Genomic DNA, 15,458 nt, shown 5'->3' on the forward strand with positions numbered 1-15,458 from the left:
CCCTGTTAGTTGCTTTGGCTACATCCTCCAGCAACAGATTCCATAGCTTGATTGTGCGGTGAGCGAAAAAATGCTTACTACGATTTGTTTTAAATCTACTGGTCCTAGTTTCATGGAGTATCCCCTAGTCCTAGTGTTTCAAAGGGTAGAGTACTGTTCCCTATTTACCTAGTCCATCCCACTCATTATTTTATAAAGTTTGATCATATCCCCTCTCATTTGTCTCGTCGAATTTTAAGAGCCCTAATCTTTCCTTCATAAGAGAGTTTTCCATCACATGTATCATTTTTGTTGCCCTTCTCTGTATTTTCCATGTCTGTCTTTTTTGAGATGGAGCACCAGAACTGCACACAATACTCAAGGTACAGTCACACAATGGATCTATACAAGGACATTATTATAGTCTTAGTTTTGTTTTCTAATCCTTTCCAAATAATTCATAAATGTTTGCCTTTTTGATTGCCACCACACACTGAGCTGAAGATTTCAAGGCATTGTTCATAAGGACTCGGAGGTCCTTTTCTTGGTTGGTGACTTCCAATGTGGAAGCCAGCATCGTGTACCTATAGTTGGGATTATATTTTCCTACATACATTACTTTACCTTTGTCCACGTTAAAATGCATGTCATTTAGAACCCTAGTCTCACAAGGTCCTTCTGTAGTTCACAATTTACTGCTGTTTTACAACTCAAAACAATTTTGTGTTCTGTGCAAATTTGGTCACCTCACTTGTCATCCCTTTCTCCAGATCATTTAAGAATGTTAAATTCACCCTCTAATCTTTCTCCATTCGGAAACTGATCCTTTTTTAGATGCCATTTGGGCCAATGTTGTGTAATCTCTTCCTGGGTGTCTTCAAGCTGTTCCTTGAATGCTTTCCAAAAGTTACAATGATGCATTCTGAGTGATTCATGTGACCTATGTATATGACTCTATTGATCTGTTGTCATCAGAAAACAAATATTACAGTTAATTTATTTCTCTGAAGACTTCTAGAATGCCCTTCCGGAAGAGTTGGTGAAGACGAAAACAGTAAATGAATTTAAAAAGGTATGGGATAAATACTGTGTATCCCTAAAGGCTAGAGATGGGAATGAAGAAAAGAGTGCATGGGAGTAAACCGCATAGAGCGGCAACTATTTCCCTTAACAGAAGGCATGGGGATTACTACCCTTAACCAATTAGCTTTCACGGTTTTGACGAAACTACATTGCTTTCTGCTTTGATGGCTGGGGAAACAAAGGGGAATTGAATTCAGCTGACAGCCAATGCTGGGCCTTGATTTTTTTATAGTTGGGGTAATGATACGTAGTCATTAGGGAAAAAGCGCAGGACGGTTTCTGTGGCCAAGTCCAAAAGCAAAGCACTTTCAAGCAGCATTGTCTGAATTAGATGTTTGCTATAGCTGAGAACCTCGTGCTTTTCAGTTTTTTTTCTTTTTTTTTTTTTTTTTTAATTTTGTTGCTATTTTTGTTTTACATTGATTTTGTATGATTTGTTCAGATACTCAGAGAAGACTTATGGCTGAAGAACCTTGGATCTTTGGATTTAATTTACTGTGAATATATATATTCATGATTTATTTTATTTGTTAAATGTATATTTTACTTTGAATTGCTTCATGTCAATATTTTTGCTGTTATATAATTGTGTGTGTCTGTTGCTATTAATTGCCATGATCTTTTGGAGCATGCGGTAAAGAAATAACTTTAAATACATTTATTAAGACTGCTCACTTTGTAAAAATGTTGCTAGCAGTAATTGTTTTTTGTTTTACATAGAAATGACGGCAGAAAAAGACCAATTGACCCATCTAGTCTACCCAGCAAGCTTCCATACTTATTTTCCCATACTTATCTGTTTCACCAACCACCAACTTCAGGGCTCTTGTTGGTAACTGTTTGATTCAAATTTCCTACCATCCCCTGTCATTGATGCATAGAGTAATGTTTAATCGTACTTCCTCTCTTGCCTTATTCATATCCATTCTTTCTGAAGCTGCTTTTAAATCTTGACCCCTGAATCCCACTTCCAGTCTTATTTATTTTAACCATTTTCTTAAATGAAAATCCCAAAGTCTCTCTTGTCCTCTGTTTATTGATTAGATTGCAAGCTCTACAAAGTAGACACAGTCTCTTAAGTGTATTTGTATAATGCTGCATATGTTGAAAGCACTATAGAAGTGATAAATAGTGGTAGTAGCAAGGGATTTTTTAAAAATGTATTAACATTTTTCAAAGGTAACGGCTCATTGAAAAAAGTGAAAGTTTTGTGTTAAAATTATTTGGTCATTATGGTTGAAAGTTTTTGAGCAGTGATATTTTTCAGCAAGATCTTGACATGATTCTGCATAAGTGACATATGTGTCTGTGTGTATGTGTGTCACGTATATAAAAAAAAACCCAAACTGAGCACTTTATGTGACTGACTGGGATAGAAACTGAGCACTAAAGTGACTGACTGGGGAGGAAACAAAGTAGTGTAAACTGAGTTTATTCCAAAGAAGGGGAGGTTACCAGTGGTTTGTTGCAGGGATTGGGCCTTGGTCCAGTTCTGTTGAACATTTTTGTTAAGCAGTATTGCAGAAGGGCTATCAGGAAAGGCTTGTCATTTTGCAGATGATAAATCTGCAACAGTGCAGATACCTTGGAAAGTGTGAAAAACATGGAGTGATCTGATGAAGATTGAGGAATGGTCTAGAGCAGGGGTTCCCAGTCTTTTGAAGAGCATGGACCTTTTTTCAATCTCCAAAAATGTTGTGGACCTTATGTCGCTAATTTTTGCATGCAGTTAAATGCTATATGGAAAACTAATCAATAATAAATATGCACCTCAGAATCATTTATAATGTAAAAACATAATAATAAATGAGTGGTATCTGGGCCACTTGAAGTGAGGCATGGTTTCTCGAGCCTCTCATTTCTATTCTCGATATGCCTCATACAAAACATAAGGGAAATGTTCCCAGTCTCCCCCAAGTCCGATCTTTCTCGGCCTACAATTGAGGGCTTCTTGACTCTGAAAGTTGAAGTTTATCCAGTGGTGTCCTTGGCGTCTTGAGCTGAAGAGCAGGCAGCTCCTTTGCCGGACCTTGATGTTACCCTTAGCCCCAGTGCTCTGTCAACACCCCCCCCTCACCTCTCCCCCTTTCGGCGGCTACCCCCGGCGATCCCTCACTGTCTTGTGGGCTTATTCGCCCTAGATTGACAGTACCTGGGGAGGGTTCTCTTGAAGGAGCTATGGCAACCTTTGCTGGTGCATTGGAGACTTCTGTAGTGCCCTCAGTGTGATTTGGGGAACCTGAGAGTGAAGAGAATCCTGTGGAATCCTCAATGGAAGTAGTTATTTCTCAGCATGGAATTCTTTTTATTTCCTTTGTTTTTTCCCAGGACAGAGATCTTGTTCTGAGATTATAGTTTCGACTTTATCTTTTTTATGGCCAGCGAGTCTGGATTTATCCGAATATTACTCGAGCTACCAAGAATTATGTTAAGAGACCGAGCCCTTTCCACAGCAGGCCCACCGTTATGGAACTCCATCCCCCCAGATCTCAGAAATGAACCATGCCTCCTAACCTTTAGGAAAAAACTCAAGACATGGCTTTTCAGGCAAGCCTTCCCGAACTCCACCTAACACGCACCATCAATAAAGTCTCTGCATAGAAGCTGTATATATTGGACTCCATATTTATATTGTACACTTGTATATAATTAACCTTCTCTATCTCTCTTTATTTCTTACAACCCAGTTCATTAGCCCCTGTTAATTGTAACTGCATCTCTTCATCACGTTTATGTTTTTGGTTGTAATTGGTTGTATTTATGTTTTTGGTTGTATTCTTCGCACCCCTGTTTTTTGTAAACCGACATGATGTGAACGATTTCATGAATGCCGGTATAAAAAAACCTTAAATAAATAAAGAAAGGCAGAGAATTTCTTGCGATGCGCCCTGAGACTTTGGCACTTGGTGTGAAGTTCATATTGAGATTTCCATGTCAATGTTTGATTTCTCATCTTGATTCTAGATATATGTATTTCGATCCAGTTCAGTTATGTTCATATTTTGATACTCATACTCTTGCTGCTTCTGTTAAGCATTATTATAATGGCGATGGTATGGAATGTTTAATCAGCATTTTCTTTTTTTTTTTCTGCTTTTCCGTGTGATATTTTGCACTTGTATTTGCTCATATTTTCTTGAATCTCCCATATGCTTATTTTGTAAGATTCTGGTCTATTAAAACATTGGATTTGTAATTATGAATATTTCCTTATTAACGCTGTATGTAATGATATTCCAGTCTCTTGCATCTATTTCCACAAATTATGTACTTGTAAATTTTTGATAATTTCAATAAATATAAAGTTAAAATGAGTGGTAAATGATATAAATTGTGCTCTCCCTCCTGCCCTCCCCTTATGGCCCCCTTCATGAGTGTTGCTCCCCCATCTCTAACATGGCCCTTTCCAAGTGCCTTTCCTCTTGCCCAGCTTCTCTCCACCTACAAGACTCTTCCTGAATGCTCTCCCTCCTGCTCTGTCCTCCTTGCAGTTCCTTTTCTGATTCTGTCCATCCTGCCTTCCTCCTGTGAACCCTGCCTGAGTGCTCACCCTCCTAGTAACATGACAGCAGAAAAAGACCAAATAGTCCATCTAGTCTGCCCAGCAAGTTTCTTATGGTTGCAACTGCCGCTCAATGCAACCTGCTGTTCCCCAAGTAACTGTTCCCCAAGTAACTTTATTCCTTCCTTGTTTGCCCTCAACCATGGCATCTTCCCTCCTGTCTTCTCCCTCCTGTGCCCCCTTCCTGAGTGCTTTCCATCCTGTACTCATTCCTCTCTCCTGCCCTTCACCCATGGCTCCTTTCTGAGTGCTGTACTGTCCCCTGTGACCCTTTACTGAATGCCTTGCTTCCTGTCCTCTTTCCAAGGCCCTATCCCAAGTGTTCATTTATTTTATTATATTTATTTTTATTACACACCTTTTTGGATAAGAAATTAAACCAAATCAGGGCACAACACACATTTGAAAGGTAAATACAATCTGAAAGAAACTTCAGTAAGGACTAAACTAGGTAAAATGTAGAAGAGGACTAAACTTGAAATAAATCAACAACCAGGACTAAGAATACAACCATCTCGGTAAAATCAACACAGAATTAATTAGATAAAAATACAACATTTCAGCACAATAAGTTGTGGTAGCATTTTCAAGGCATTCATATAAATACAAACATGTCAGTAAACATTAGGTTGTAGCAGCACATTTAAGGCACCCCAAAAGGTGCCAAGCAGTTTATATTACTCCCACCTGCCCTTCTCCTGCTTAAGGCCCTTTCACATCTGTACTCTCCTCCCTGTAACCCCTTCTCCGTCCTGTTCTAAATGCTGATCCCACTCTGGCCCCTTTCCTCTGACACTCCCCTCCCTCCACTACAATGGTCATATTACTCCTTCTTTACAACTTTTCCCCTCGTCAGGCCAGCAGAAAAGCCAGAGAACATGTAGCAGTGGTTGGAAATGCTCCTTCCTTTCAGCTGCCTCTGGTAATATGGAGCAGCTGTTGAAGATGCTGGTAGCAGTGCTCTTCCCCTTCTCTTGGTGCAGCTTCAGACTCCTTGTGGTGGCAATCAGCCGCACTTTTCCCTGTATCCTCTCCACTCCAGTTTGGGCTTCTTGAGGCTGCGATCTTCCTCCTCTTAGCGTGCGATTAGGGAGTAGGAGCCTTAGAGGTGAGATCAGCCTGCTCTATTTCTCAGTAGTTGCACCTTGGTTGCCTCCCTTCTGGCAGACTCCCTCCAAGGGTATCGCAGATCCCTAGGGGTCCTGAGATCCCCCAGGTTGGGAACCACTGGTCTAGAGTTTTGTCAGCTAAGATTTCATGCTAAAAATTCTGAAGTGCATAAAACAAGGATCTTGGAGGTGATCATTTCTGATGATCTTAAGATGGCTTGTGGATTGATAAGGCAGTGGCAAAAGCCAGAAGGATGCTGCAATGCATAGGAAGAGGAATAAACCACAGAAAAATGGAGGTGGTGATTGTACTTGTATAAGTCATTGAGACTTCATTTGGAGTACTGTGTAGAATTCTGGAGACTGCATCTTCAAAAGGATGTAAACCAAATGTAGCTGGTCCAGAGAGCAGCTATTTATTTATGATTTATATTCCACTTTTTCAGGCACTGAAAAGTGGATTACATTGAGGCACTGTAGGTATTTTCCTATCCCTAGAGGGCTCACAATTTGTTTTTATCTGAGGTAAAGGAGAGTGAAGTTACTTTATTTTATTTATTTAGATTTTTATTTTCTGCTTTTCATATTTTTTTCAGCACTTGCTCAAAGGTCACAAGGAGCAGCTTCAATCTAAATCATAAAGCATATGGGTACAGTCTTAAACATATATACACTGGAGGAAAGAAGGGAGAGGGGAGATGATAGAAACTTTAAATCCTCCAAGGATTAAATGTACAGATAGCAACTGAAAAGTTATAAGGTGAAAGGGAAAAGATTTGGGAATAATCTAAGGAAATATTTATTCACAGAAAGGTGGTGGACACATGGAGCCGCCTCCCAGTGGAGGTAGTAGAAACAAAAATAGTATCAGAGTTAAAGAATGTAAGGGACAGTTACAGAAGATCTCTGGGGAAGGGTTAGTAAAGCTGAGAAGGAAGTGAGGATGGGCAGTCTAGATTGGGCCTTATGGTCTTTTATCTGCCATTAGCTTTTCTGTTTCTCTGTTTTCCTAGCCTGAGTGTATAGAAATGAAGGGTGATAAACCAGCTGTTGTATTGTAAGCTTGTACAGACATGCCCATCAATGTGGAAATGCAAAGAAAAATAAAATTATTTGAAGGAGATGATTCCCTTTGTAAGTTTTAAAGATGCCAATATTTCCCAAACGTTTTAAAGATGCAAAGGTTTGCAATTACTCAAGGAATGTGCTGCAAATGAACCTGAGGCCCCTTGTGTAGGGGAGAATAGTGCTGTCTGTAAATAATTGCAGTGCTTGAGTCTTTTCTAATTGAACTTTTATAGCATATATAATCATTACAGATAAAAATAAAATGTATTTTAGTTGGCAGTCAAGACAAAAACTTGAACTATAATCATTTGATAGAAGAATTTTTTTTGTTAGCTTTTTTTTAAAATCCATATAATAAAACAAAAGGGTTTACTGTTGGAGCTTAAAAGAGAGCAAAATCAAATTTATTTTTGGGTTGGCCCGATGGCTCAGTTGCAGTGCTGTGCATTGCCATGCAGAGGGTCTGGGTTTAATTCCTGGATCAGGTCTCCTCTGAGTCAGCTGGGGCATGGCCTACAGTCCAAGGATTGTAATTGATAGTGAGTGGAGGGGGGAGAAAATTTGCGAGTGGTTGTGAATGAAGGCTTATGGTGCCAGATCCCAGCACTGGTTCTGATAGAGTTGGAAGTACAAAGTAGCAGGAAGAAATTTTTGGGTCATAAAAATATACTATTTTATTTTTACATTTTGCATTCTCTGTGAATATTTAAATTATTGAATTATGTCTGTGTTCAAAATTTTTAATGTATTCTAGATAATGCATGTTATGATGACCTCAGTAGAAAAAAAATGATGGAAAAAGCATACAAATATTGGGAGGGGGGGGGGAACTTTTGTGTGGTGTGTTTGGCCCTATAATCTTTTATGATCAAAGAATTAAATCTGTGTAGTAGTTGCTTGAAAATAATTAGGCTGCCAGGAAAGTCTCCTCAACCAGTGAATTTGAGAACACATCCATGATTATTAGGTTCTGGAAAAACGATACTGTTGCTTTAAATGAAATACCTGTTGAGCCAGTTTCTATTCATGAGATACTTACAAGCTCCGTACCTTTTGATCGTCATAGAAGGGTTGGGACAGAAAAAGGGTTCCTGTGTTTGAGGCTTGCTTGTTCTAACTCATATATAGTCCTTCCTATTCAACAGAGGCCCAATGTGTATTTTAAACTGTTATTACTTCTGTATGGGGACTCTGTGTGCTAGAAAAGCTGTGTCACACAAATGACACACCCAAGTTAAAGGACTGATTTGCTAAGCTTTATTTCTCCTTATAGAACTGGAAAAAAATGAGGCCCTAAATGTTTGAACTGAGCCTTATGCAAGAGCTGCCTTCTTGTATCTGTTTAAACTTTAAATGCAATTTTTTTTTAGAAGAGTATATATGCAAGAAATATTTTATGCATCACATTGCGGGCTTAGCATTTTCCTCCATTGACTCAGTCAGAATGAATAACAATACAGGGCTTGGCATCTTGTACTATTTTGAAATGACAGTATACTATTCCACTGTGTGCCTGGCTTACTGGACACATTTTCCTTTTAATTTGGATCTAATTTAAATAACTGTTTTGAAGTAACAGTTGGCAGTTCAAGCAAAATTGAGTTTAATGTTTTTTTTCTTGATTGTCATTAAAGTTTGTTCCTGATTCTTAGCCACTTACATTGCTCTACAGTTAAGGAAATTAGAGAACAGCTGTGCTATTTTTCTTTCTTTTTAGTTCAATTATTTTTATTAAACTGAGAAGTATCAGATGCTAGTTAACTCTTACTAACCTCTAACACAAATCGAGCATCTTTTCTTTTCAAACCCACAGAAAACCCCAGTCCCCATCACCCTATCCCTCCCTAGATGGTTTCCCAAAATGTCCTCCATGTTTAAACCTTAGGGCAGTGTCCAACTATCAGACGATATCCTTCTGATAACCTTGACTCTTACTCAGTCCAAGCTGTTTAGCATCAGGCTTCATGCTGTATGTGGTAACGATTGCAGATATCGATCCCAAACTTTAAAAACAATGGACGCCACTTTGTAATATCTGTCTTTTCCTTGTACTTTTCAAAAATGCACATCTGATGAATAGAATTTATCCACATCAGCAAGGAGGGCAGATCTTCACTAAGCCAACACGATAGCATTGACTTTTTTGCCAAGACAAGGATGCATGATAATCCATCAAAAAAGAGTATTTCAGGATCACATGGCAATCCCTTCTTTTTGTTTTATACAGTTACAAATATCAGAATCATCTTGACATAGGAAATCCATGTACAAATGTCAAAGCAAAATGAAACAAAAAAAAGCTGAAATGTTTATTTTCAACTTAAATTTGTTTATAGTCCACAACAAACAGAGAAAATCCAGCATAGAAAATCTGGGAGCCCGCCTAAAGAAAATAAAACAGGAACCTTTAAGAGCCCCATGCAGAGATCCCTGATACATGTGATGTAAGATAGGGATGTGCATTCGTCAGCCATTCGTTTCAGACCGTGGGCGTGTATCTCCCGATCACATGTACATACTCAAAACTGATGGTGTGTGAGTACTCCGGAGGACGCCCACATGAGCGGTTTTGAGCACGTACATGCCGTTCGGGAGGTATGCGCACATCGGCGGAAATGAATGAAACGAATGGTCTAAAAAAACCAACAAATGCGCATCCCTGATGTAAGAGTAATGCATGAACAGCTGAAGAGTAGATTCCTGGAAGGAGATATTGAACAGATTCCATGACTGTAATAAAGGATGCATCAATTAAAGTATATTAGCGTTTTCTACAAAGCACTCTAATCATATAGAAAATTGAGATTACTTTAACTCTTAAATGTTCTATTGCCTAGCATTGTCATTCTCACAAGATAAGTCATTCTTTTCTGCACTCAATAAATATCTATATATTTTATTCCTTCCTACCCCCCCCCCCCCCCAAGCCAGTTTTTTGGTTCCATCCTTAACAGATTGCTGCTTATGATGAGCCCAGGCCCATTGCTGGTAGAGGGCAAGATAGGAAGCGTCCTGTATAATTCAACTCTTCAGTGCCCTCATATTTTATTTTAAAGGATTTAAATACCGCATGCTGCAATGTTTGAAGTGGGTTACAGTAAAAACATGGATTAAAACACAGAACATGTCCATAAAAATGAAAATACTTGCAAACCTCACTCTTTGCAAGGAATAGCAGCAAGCTCTGACCAGATCAAATAATCAGACTTCAGTTTCTTCTGTGGTAGCCTCTAGTACTATTACCAGGGCAGAGTCAGGTCCTCATTCTCTTACACACTTCTTTTTCGGGTGAAAGGACAAATAAGAATAAAGAGAAAAAGCTGAGTGAACAGATGGAGACCATAGATAATTGAGTGAGGAATAAAATAGTAAGAAAAGAGAAATAGAGAAGAATATTGCAATGTATTTTTTTGTTCAAATTGCTAATAAAGATTTTGAGCCTTTTTTTTTTTTTTAAATAAAAAGCCGTGAGCATAACTAGTTCAAAACTCAAACAGGTTAATGTATACTTCCCTGCAATTATATATTTACTTTATTGCATTCAATTTTAAGAAGGAAAATCAGCTTATTTCCTCCATAATTGTTGGCTGATATGGCAGTACTTTGTATTCCTTCCTTGGCAAATATCTGCTTGCCTTCTTTTATGTTACTTTAGTATGTAAGCCTTTTTTAAAGTTAGTATTGAATGGATGCTTTACCTTTGTCAGTGTATTTGGTTATTTTTGCATATGGGCTATTGGCAGTGGTGGGAAAATATTTAGAAATCTTAAGCGTTGGCCAAGAATTTTGAGGAGTCGGTGAAATTTATTTTTACTTTGCTATTATTTAGACTATTTTGCTCATTTTTTCTGGTTTTTTACTGCTGCTTCTCCTTTGTTTTCCTTTTTATTTGCTGTCCCTTTCCCTCCAGATGCTCTTCTCCCTCCAGAGAACCATCCAACCTCTTTTCCCTGCTTCCAAGGACTTTCCCCCCTATGCCTGCTCCTTCCCTGCTTCTTCCTTCCTTGTGGCGTTTTTTCTCCCCCCATCTCATTTCTAGCATTCTCCCTCAGAGCCCAGCAAGAGGTCCCATCAATGTCAACTGCTAGGACTTTCTGTTGCTAGCTATGGCCCTGTTAGCAGCTGTCATTGTGACTTCCTTTCTGGCTCCATCTGCAGGGGCAGCGGCAGCAGCTGCTGCTTCTGCTGGAATGGTACTTCACAGCTTGGCCCTCAACGGCATCTCTTCCATTGGGTGCTAGGCCCTGAATTTTAGGCACTTGAGTGACTTGGTGCCCAGTCTGGTATCATTGACAGCATTAGCTAGTTTTAAAATTCTTATCCTGCCAGTAATGAATTGGCTGCTGTAAGTGTCTGACCTTCAGAGAATTACTGTGGTAAAGTCATGCCTTCAGCTCTGATCCGTCATATAACTTTGTGTGCAAGCCACGTGATGATCTAATGTGAAAAGTCTCAGCACTATTTAATATATTCAGTTAACAAGACTGCTGATGCCGAATATGTATAAACACAGAAAAGGAATGTGCTGGTGCTTTTCTGTTGTAATAAAAAAAAAAAAAAAGAAAGAAAGAAGTTTAAATGTAAAAGCAAAATCAACAGCCTAGGACATTTACATCCATTTTTATTTTCATGGAATCTTATGATCAGGCTGTACTTGAAAGCCTCCGAGTGTGTGTGTATTATTGATAATGCAGTAACCTTTCTTGGGATCTGACCGTGTCTCTGCATTCCTTCTTCGCCTACATACTAGTACGCTACATTCCTTGCCGAGGAAGTGGGCAGCAGTTTACAAATACCGTTACCAAGCCCAGTTAGACTTACTTCATTGTAGCATCAGTGTTACAGAAACTCTGGAAATAAGTGAGCTTGAGGGATAAAAATGAAGAAGATATGAAGGCTGAGCATTCCAAGTAACAAAGCAAATCAGTGCCTGTATCTCTGCAAAGCTCATTTGCTACATGATTCTGCTCCTGACGTGACACACATTGGGGCCGATGTAATAAGGTGCGCTGAAGCTGCCACGGGTTTTTGTGCACATGTACGCGCATTTTCCCATGCAAAGCCCTATATGGGGATGTAATAAGGGTTTTGCGCGCGGAAAAAAAGCATGTACGAACATGGTCACAAACCTGCGGTTTTTCCTGCACGAATGCATGCTAACTGTATGCAAAGGAGTTGATTAGCTAATCATAGGCAATGCAAGGCGCCGTGCTAATGCGGGTTTTTTACCGCCATGGTCAGGGCACGAGTTAAGTGTCAGCGCAGACATAGGGGGCCTATGTCTGCGTCCGAGCATCCTGAAAACCACCTAGCTGAGCGCCTATCTCTGCATTCGAGAGGCCAGCTTAGCTAGGAGCTTTTCTGGGTGTTGGAACTGCCAGCTTAAGGTGCTTCCCTAGACGCTTTTCTGAGCACCTGATTGTATAGATTCGCGACCAAGTAAGCACCTAACTCAGCACCCAAGCGGCAACAGAAGCTAGCGCTCAGAAAGGCTAGGTGCTTTACTTGGTTGCGAATGTATGCCGTCAGGAGCCCAGAAAGGTGCCTAGCTACCGTTGCCGCTTGGGTGCTGAGCTAGGCACTTACTTGGTTGCGCCCGAGCGGCAATGGTAGCTTAGGTGCCTTTCTGGGCGCCCAATTGTACAGATTTGTCTGCCATGAACCAGAGCACGAGTGGCCTGATAAGCGCTTACCTAGGCTTCCGAGTGGCCAGCTTTTAACGGTGTCCAAGGTAGGTGCTTCCCTAGAGCTGACAGGATGCATGGCCAGAAGAGCAGCAAGATTGTTGTGAATTAGCATCCATGAAAATATTTGCTATGTTTTCTGCAGCACAGTTATTGGAAATATTTAAAAATTTTCTAGTGTCATACTTTCACTTAATAGGGAGACCCGCTCACTCGCTTTTATGTGCAGATTATCCACGTGGGTTTTGAGCGTGGATGCGGCCGCTTATTACACAGGCCCTGTACCACGCTTAGGTATGCACATTTTTCCGTACGTGTGCAGATTTCTGTGCGCAAGTCATTTGCATTATTTATTTTTTTACATCCCGCAGCAGCTTCAGCCACACGCGGTGATCAAAACCTGCGCACATAACAAGCACCTGCTTTGCTTCGGGTCTTATTACATCGGCCCCATTATAAGGAAAAGCAAAAATATATATTGCTCTCCAAATTTATTTGTAAGTAGTGGGAAATAAGTGTACAAATACAACCCAATGTAAATGGTCTTTGATTTAGTCTTGCTGTGCAGACTGTGAACCGAGGAAACCAGAATTCAAATTCCATTGCCACTCCTTGTGACCTTGAGCAGGTCCCTTTACCTTCCACTACCTTAGGTATAAACTTATAGGTCAATACAGCAAAGTGCGGCCGCGGTTACCCTGTTTCTAACCCGCCTTTTACTCACAATTTGGCCGCGTTAGCCCAACCCGCGATTCACTATCCCCTTTAACCCATTCTTACCGCCTCTTTAAATCAACGAGTAACCCCTTCCGCCTGCGGCATGTATATGAGATGTAAACGATCGGATTAGCTATTCTCCCCCCCCCCCCCCCCATTCAGTAATGCGCACCCCAACTATCGCCTTTTTAACCTGCAGTTTAGCCACATGTTTAACCTGCTAATTTACCGCCTACCCCTACTCCTGCGTTAGAGGCAGGGGTAAGGGTAGACTGCAAACTTCCCCCAAAAGGAAACCTAAAAACCTAAAATCCTCTCCTCCCAAATCGACTCGACATGTTACCAACTTACTTCTTGTTGCTTTTTCAGCCCTTTCAGCCTTCTCTGCCGTCCTCCGAAGGGGGGCAGCCGGCGGCGAAAGCGGCTTCCAGCGGTCCCCGAGCAGGTCCCGGTTCTCCTGGCTCAGCCGCTCCAGCTGCACCTCCAGCTCCTTGATGTGCCGCCGCTGCGTCTCCAATAACTTCTGGCTCTCAATGTTGTTCAGCTCCAGCAGATACTCCACGGCGCGGTTCGGGCTCTCGGCTCCAATGGCTAGAGCCAGCGAAGCGCATGACGTAACAGCGCGAGCGAAGTGTACTTTCATTGGCTTGAGCGCCCAAATTGACGCGTCACGCCCGCCCGTTCATGTGCTTTCATTGGCTTGAGCGCCCGTCAATTTGGGCGCTCAAGCCAATGAAAGTTCGCTTTGCTCACGCCGTTACGTCATGCGCTTCGCTGGCTCTAGCCATTGGAGCCGAGAGCCCGAACCACGCCGCGGAGTACCTGCTGGAGCTGAACAACATCATCGAGAGCCAGCAGAAGTTATTGGAGACGCAGCGGCGGCGCATCGAGGAGGTGCAGCTGGAGCGGCTGAGCCAGGAGAAACGGGACCTGCGCGGGGACCAATGGAAGCCGCTTTCGCCGCTGGCTGCCCCCCTCCAGAGGACGGCAGAGAAGGCTGAAAGGGCTGAAAAAGCAACAAGAAGTAAGTTGGTAACATGTCGAGTCGATTTGGGAGGAGAGGATTTTAGGTTTTTAGGATTTCTTGGGTTAAAATTGGGATCCACTTCCTGGTGCCTGTCATTTGAAATGACATTTGAAATGACAGGTACCAGCGCACCCAGGATACTGTATAGGCGCTGTATTAAGTGCCTATACAGTAAAATGGGTTGCGCGGGCCTAACGCTTTACAGACACTTCTTGGACGCGGCTTGCATTTGCAAGCTATTTAAATACAGTATCGAGCGGTAGGTGAGCAGGACTGTGCGTGCGGCAAATGCGGGTGCGCCCGGCACTAACGCAGCTCTTCCTACCGCTCCTTACTGTATCGGCCCGTTAGATTGTAAGCCCTCTGGGGGAAGGGAAATACTTATGGTACCTGAATGTAATCTGCTTTGAAATGCCAAAAAGCAGAATATAAATCAAACACACAAATTCTAAAAACTCGAGCACTATATACAGTATCATTTTTGCTGATCCTTTAAAAGGTATACTATCACTAAGAATCCAGTTTTCTTCAGGACCAATATGATTGCTAGAACTCTATCATCAGTTTTATGAGAATTATTCAAATCTCATTTTTAAAGATTGTGAAACTTGTTGTAAACTATAAAAGCGATATTAAAAATTATGCAGTGTTTATTTTTTTTCATTTGGTTTGAACTGCAAACTTCAAATACAGGCAGTTAAGAGAGAGCTGATTCCTAATATTGCAGCATTGTTCTGTTTCTCATGTTTATCTAAAAATAGAATATGGTTGACATTAACCTACACAGATATAATGTAGTGGCTGTCTGAAACAGAGCCAAGTCTCCCTTCCTGTCCCTCCAACTTTAGTTTATGTACTCCTTGTACAGTCCTACAATAAGTCGATCAAATTCTGTAAACCAATTGAAGATCCCAGTACAAACGTTTAAGCTGTTTTGTTGCTGTCTTTTGAGAGAGACAGTTGAGCTGAAGTAGTAGATAACAGGATATTTTGATGTTTTTTTCAAAGGGTGGTAACTTGCTGAGTGGCTTGTTTCTAGAAGACGTCTCACAAGAAGTCCAACTAATGGGCTTAGGGTTATAGAAATATCTGTTTGTAGTGTTAATACTTGTATATTGTAAATTGTAATGCATCCATTTTTTATGTGAATGTTGTACTAAAAAGGGAATGGTTGTGCATTATATTTTCATGCAGTTTAAACTGCCCACTTTTATTTATTTTATTTCTTT

The 15,458-nt window shown here is 40.8% G+C and overlaps 1 protein-coding gene across 2 annotated transcripts in view; it reads left to right on the plus strand.

Moving 5' to 3' along the window:
* Window positions 1-15,458, plus strand: part of WASL (WASP like actin nucleation promoting factor) — a 194,370-nt gene that overhangs the window by 73,675 nt on the left and 105,237 nt on the right. The window lies entirely within an intron of this gene.

Source organism: Rhinatrema bivittatum, chromosome 9 (assembly GCF_901001135.1).
Source record: "Rhinatrema bivittatum chromosome 9, aRhiBiv1.1, whole genome shotgun sequence".
Lineage (NCBI taxonomy): Eukaryota > Metazoa > Chordata > Amphibia > Gymnophiona > Rhinatrematidae > Rhinatrema > Rhinatrema bivittatum.